Source organism: Triticum dicoccoides, chromosome 6A (genome assembly GCF_002162155.2).
Source record: "Triticum dicoccoides isolate Atlit2015 ecotype Zavitan chromosome 6A, WEW_v2.0, whole genome shotgun sequence".
In the NCBI taxonomy this organism is placed as follows: Eukaryota; Viridiplantae; Streptophyta; class Magnoliopsida; order Poales; family Poaceae; genus Triticum; species Triticum dicoccoides.
Window position 1 is genome coordinate 568484518 of NC_041390.1, and position 6311 is coordinate 568490828.

Sequence of the window (6311 nt, forward strand, 5' to 3'; positions counted from 1 at the left end):
AAGTTTAGCACTAAATATGGACTTTACTCTGAGATAGTAGCTTCTTTCTGTGAATCTTTTGCTACTTATGTTGATCTCCCTAAGGAGAAGTGGTTTAAATATCATCCTCCCATAGAAGTAAAAGTAGCTGCACCTATTACAGTTGAAGAAAAGACTGTCACTTATAATGATCCTATTGTTCCTACTTCTTATGTTGAGAAACCACCTTTCCCTGTTAGAATAAAGGATCATGCTAAAGCTTCAACTGTTGTTCGTAAAAGCAATATTAGAACTTATACACCTCCTGAGCAAGTTAAAGTAGAACCTAATATTGCTATTGTTAAAGATCTCTTGTCTGATAATATTGATGGGCATGTTATTCAGTTCGAAGGTGAAACTGCTAGAATTGCTAAACCTTGTGCTAAAGATAAAGATAGACCTGTGGTAGGCGTGCCTATTATTTCTGTTAAAATAGGAGATCATTGTTATCATGGCTTATGTGATATGGGTGCGAGTGCTAGTGTTATACCGCATACTTTATATGAAGAAATTAAGAATGATATTGCACCTGCTGAGTTAGAAGGTATTGATGTCACAATTAAACTTGCCAATAGATATACTATTTCACCAATTGGAATTGTTAGAGATGTTCAAGTCTTGTGTGGGAAAACTAAATATCCTGCTGATTTTCTTGTTCTTACTTCTCCGCAAGATAGCTTTTGTCCCATTATATTTGGTAGACCCTTCTTGAACACTGTTAATGCTCGGATAGATTGCGAAAAGAATGTTGTTACTATTGGCTTGGATGATATGGTTCATGAGTTTAATTTCTCTAAATTTAGTAAACAACATCGTGAGGAAGAATTACCTAGTAAGGATGAAATTATTGGTCTTGCTTCTATTGCCGTACCTCCTAGTGATCCTTTAGAACACTATTTGCTAGACCATGAAAATGATATGTTCATGAATGAAAGAAGGGAAATAGATGAAGTATTCTTTAAACAGGAACCTATTCTACAACACAACTTGCCTGTTGAAATTTTAGGGGATCCTCCTCCACCCAAGGGTGATCCCGTGTTTGAGCTTAAACCGTTGCCTGATAATCTTAAATATACTTATCTTGATGAAAAGAAGATATATCCTGTTATTATTAGTGCTAACCTTTCAGAGCATGAAGAAGAAAGATTGTTGAAAACTCTCAAGAAGCACCGTGCTGCTATTGGATATACTCTTGATGATCTTAAGGGCATTAGTCCCACTCTATGTCAACATAAAATAAATTTGGAGGCGGACGCCAAACCAGTTCGTGATCCTCAATGACGTCTGAATCCTAAAATGAAAGAAGTAGTAAGAAAAGAAATACTCAAGCTTCTGGAGGCAGGTATAATCTACCCCGTTGCTGATAGTTAGTGGGTAAGTCCTGTCCATTGTGTCCCTAAGAAGGGAGGTATTACTGTTGTTCCTAATGATAAAGACGAATTGATTCCACAAAGAATTATTACAGGTTATAGGATGGTAATTGATTTCCGCAAATTAAATAAAGCTACTAAGAAAGATCATTATCCCTTACCTTTTATTGATCAAATGCTAGAAAGATTATGCAAACATACACACTATTGCTTTCTAGACGGTTATTCTGGTTTCTCTCAAATACCTGTGTCGGCTAGAGATCAATCAAAGACTACTTTTACATGCCCTTTTGGTACTTTTGCTTATAGACGTATGCCTTTTGGTTTATGTAATGCACCTGCTACCTTTCAAAGATGCATGATGGCTATATTCTCTGACTTTTGCGAAAAGATTTGTGAGGTTTTCATGGACGACTTTTCCGTCGATGGTTCCTATTTTGATGATTGCTTGAGCAATCTTGATCAAGTTTTGCAGAGATGTGAAGAAAATAATCTTGTCTTGAATTGGGAAAAGTGCCACTTATGGTTAATGAAGGTATTGTCTTGGGGCACAAAGTTTCTAAAAGAGGTATTGAAGTTGATAAAGCCAAGGTTGATGCTATTGAAAAGATGCCATGTCCCAAGGACATCAAAGGTATAAGAAGTTTCCTTGGTCACGCTGGATTTTATAGGAGGTTCATTAAGGACTTCTCAAATTTTCTCGGCCTCTGACTAATTTATTGCAAAAAGATATACCATTTGTCTTAAATGATGATTGTGTAGAAGCATTTGAAATACTTAAGAAAGCATTAGTCTCTGCACCTGTTGTTCAGCCACCTGATTGGAATTTACCCTTTTAAATTATGTGTGATGCTAGTCATTATGCTGTAGGTGCTGTTCTAGGCCAAAGAGTTGATAAGAAATTAAATGTTATTCATTATGCTAGTAAGACTCTAGAAAATGCTCAAAGAAATTATGCTACTACTGAAAAAGAGCTTTTAGCAGTTGTATTTGCTTGTGATAAGTTCAGACCTTATATTGTTGATTCTAAAGTAACTATTCACACTGATCATGCTGCTATTAAATACCTTATGGAAAAGAAAGATGCTAAACCTAGACTTATTAGATGGGTTCTCTTGCTACAAGAATTTGATTTGCATATTGTTGATAGAAAGGGAGCTGAGAACCCCATTGCAGACAACTTGTCTAGGTTAGAAAATGTTCTTGATGACCCACTACCTTAATGATAGCTTTCCTGATGAACAATTAAATGTTATAAGTACTTCCCGTAGTACTCCATGCACTACTAGATTTCCGATTATAACCGAGGGTCAAATTATCGTCGGATATTTTCCTTCACCGTCATCTTTCTTTATAACCGACGGTACACCGTCGGCAATCTCCCGTCGCCTATGCTTGGTCGGCCATTACAATAATAGCCGACGGTACCATAGGGTAATACATTTTTCTACGGTATTTGGCTCACGGTGAGCCATCGGTCATATTTTGGTCGCGAGCCAGCTCCCCAAAACTCGATGGTGCTCATATCTGACGGTTTCCCGTCGGGAATTTATTTCCTGACAATTATCAATTCCCCTCAGCTTTTGTAATAGGTGACGGCATATTTGGCCCATCGGGGTTCATTATAACTAAGAGGAGAACCAAACTGTCAGCTATTATAATCGCTGGTTTTGCATACACCCCTTCATTTATTCCTATAGTTGAGAGGCCGACGAACACCCTCGGTATATATAGCACAGCTTTCAATATATATAAGAACACTGAGAAGATGGCATATTGTGTAGCTCAGATGTTCGTTGCATGGTAGGCCATTAGTCAGGATTGCTTTTCATTTCAAATATATCACAGAATTGCACAGCCCACACATGACCAAGTAACATATATTGTATATAGCACAACTTTCAAAATATCAGAAGAGTTGCATCAGAATTACATTGATCATGATGAACAATCTAGGAAGTTTAAAATGCAAAAAAAATTAACTAAGATATAATGGTCCAAGCATTATGCATAAGCTAGATTGACCAAAACCCCATGATTTCACTTTGTTGAACGTCTTGAAGAAAGATCACTAGACTCGTCACCCTTCATCACCATATGGATCATAATGCTCATCGCCAAATAGATCATAACAATCATCGCCATAGACATCATCACCCTTGCCATAGATCACGATTCTTCAGCACCGTCTCCCATTCCTAACAAATGATTAGACTAGATGTAAGGGAGATGAAAATGACATACTATAGTTGAAATTTAATTGAGGATACAAAAAAAGGAACTTAGATGTTCTAATTGACTGGTTAGATATCTAATAGTATGACTACGTACTCACCTTTTGGTCCTTCACATGCAATTTTCAGGGTTACATGAATCAGCAGGAACGCAACTCCAAATAATAGACTGGGTACTACACATTGCTCTGTGTACAAAAGGAATATACCAATAAACTGCACTAATGTCAATTTCATTATAAGTTTGCAACAGTTCAGAACACATCATGCTTTTGAAATTACTTGTAACATTAATATAATTCGAACCACATGACATTTTTTAATTAACTGTAACAATCCTATGTCCAGAACCCGCATGTACTATGGTTACACCAAGATGGCCATGTGATACAGGTAAAAAAACTTATCTGAAAGACACATATGTCATGTCGATAATCGATTCATTGGCTTGTTGAAGTTGTAAAATGATAACCAAGTACAAATGTACAACAGACATCTGCAACCCCACTAAAGTATATATACTAGCACTTACATTTTGCAGTCTGATGACACAACAAAAGCAGTACACTAGCATAACACTATTGGCTAGTTTGGGCATACGATAAACACAAAAAATAGATTAAGAATGTCATGTAAAGAAAGATATAAATATAGTTTTTCATTCAAACAAATTAAATAGCAGTAGAACACTAATCTCCACCAACAATAGTTTAGGTTATATTGTGCATACCAAATTAAGCAACTTCTTATGTTTCGTATGACAGGTCACAATCATTCTTCATGTTAAGCTACCATTATTTCTGTATGCACTTCCAAAAAAAATTCAATATCGTCCACTTTTTTAGATAAACAGAGAGGCGCCTCCCTGGTTCCATTACTAAAATGAAACCAAGTTTGCTGGACATTCTCAAAAGCATCAAGGTCTGGAAAGCTGAAGACCAAAAGAGGCAAAGCTAGTACAGGGAAAAACAAAAGCTAGAAAGGAGGACGCCTGACAAGGGTCAAACATGCCAGATCATATTGTCTAATGTTGAAATATTTTTCTCTGTGCAAATGATTTTACTGTAATTGATTATAGCAACATCTTTTCCTATATGAGTTCAACCAAATTGTGCCATCGCACCTTAATTAAGATGGATTTAATAGATAGATATCTCAGTTATGAGCCACATCTGGGAAAATAGGGCATAATCAGGTGCATACATCATATATAGTACAACAGTACCACGTAGGCAATGAGGTAAACTAAGAAATCAGGCTCAAATAAAAAGAGCATGTCTCAAAGCATGTTATCCGCAGCATGCTCATGTTGTCCAGAACTAAATTGGCGCATAACTAAATGGGTAAGACATGATGTACTAACCTTTTCAGTTAGTCTTGACGAGCATCATCTCACCCCCTTTCAAAGCCGCCTTCAGAATCTGATGTGGCCTGTATTTATCAAACTGTAAGAACCCCTGCTCTACATCTTTGAGAAAGAACAGACGGGACATGATGTTAACGTGTTAGTGGCTGCTTCAGCCTTAGACATACAAGTTAAATGTTACAAAACTACAAAATACTGAGAAGAAAAGCAAAAGCGAGATTACAAAACTTACAATTACATCTATGAACCAAAACTGAAGGAAAAAGAACTAGGAATGTACGTACTATCTAAAGTAAATTTTTTCATTTAATTAATGATGTGGCATGGGTGATGAGGTGGCTAGGCTGCATGGCAAGATAAATATAGTAGTGGGGATGAACTTCTTAGGTATATAGGATTCCCAACTGCTGCAACTAGCTAGCCTTGACCAAACATGCATGCATCAACACAAGCTAGCCAGCTCAACTCACCGGCGCAAATGGCCACTTGCTAGTTAATCAAACTATTTTTCAACACGTAGGCTTGACTTTATTTTCCAAACTAATAGGCGCGGCTTTGTTTTTCAACAGGACACAATCCCACCATACATTACAAAAGCACACGTACACACGCCACATATATGATCTGCTCGACAAATTGCGCAAAGCCCAAAGGAAGAGGCGACCGGACCTGGTACAGGCGGGCGGAGGCAGGAGTGGGCGTGGTCCACTCGGCGACATCAGGGGGGCACACGGATGAGGAGGAGCTTCAGGAAGGGGCCGATACATGGCGTAGGAGGTGAAGGGAGAAAGAGCCCATGAAGAAGACCACCGCGGTCCCGAGGAGCGGCGTCGAGCACCTATTGGATGGGGGCGACGAGGTCAAGCTAGGCAGAGCTCGCAGCGTCGTGGCTGAGGGCTGCCAGATCTGCGGGCTAACAAGACGGAGACGGGAGTCAAAAGGACATTTTGGCATCGGGAGGAAAAGCTAAGGGGCTGGGTGACGTTGCTGGACCAGGTAGAGAGACGAGGGTGGAAGTGCGCGCCGGATCGACGAGCGACGGCGGGATTGGCGCGTGGTGGCGGACTGGCGGGGATGGGGGAAAGAGAAGGAGCTGTGTGGGAGGTTTCATCAGAGGGAAAAGGGGGTGAGAGATGGGAGGACGTGGCCACGTACGATAAAAGTTGTTATCAAGCGGGAAATATTGGACGGAGTATGTCAGAAGTACAGTAATTATTTTTAGATTTTCTATAAAAATTAATTCCTTTTTTGCGAGGTTTATAAAAATTAATTCCATGATGGAAATTACCCTGCCCGATCTTTGTACGATTGGCAGATGTTATA

At 38.9% G+C, this 6311-nt stretch overlaps 1 long non-coding RNA gene across 3 annotated transcripts; it reads right to left on the minus strand.

Moving 5' to 3' along the window:
* Positions 1-3239: 3239 nt before the first annotated feature.
* Positions 3240-6067, minus strand: LOC119314242. 3 transcript variants are annotated; one of them, XR_005152244.1, is made up of 4 exons: positions 5658-6067; positions 4986-5053; positions 3724-3810; positions 3240-3586 (listed from the first exon to the last, which is right to left on the minus strand). It is a non-coding gene; the product is annotated as an uncharacterized LOC119314242 (long non-coding RNA). The 3 variants fall into 3 exon arrangements; XR_005152243.1 differs by having other exon boundaries at positions 3724-3838; XR_005152242.1 differs by having other exon boundaries at positions 3724-5053.
* Positions 6068-6311: the final 244 nt, after the last annotated feature.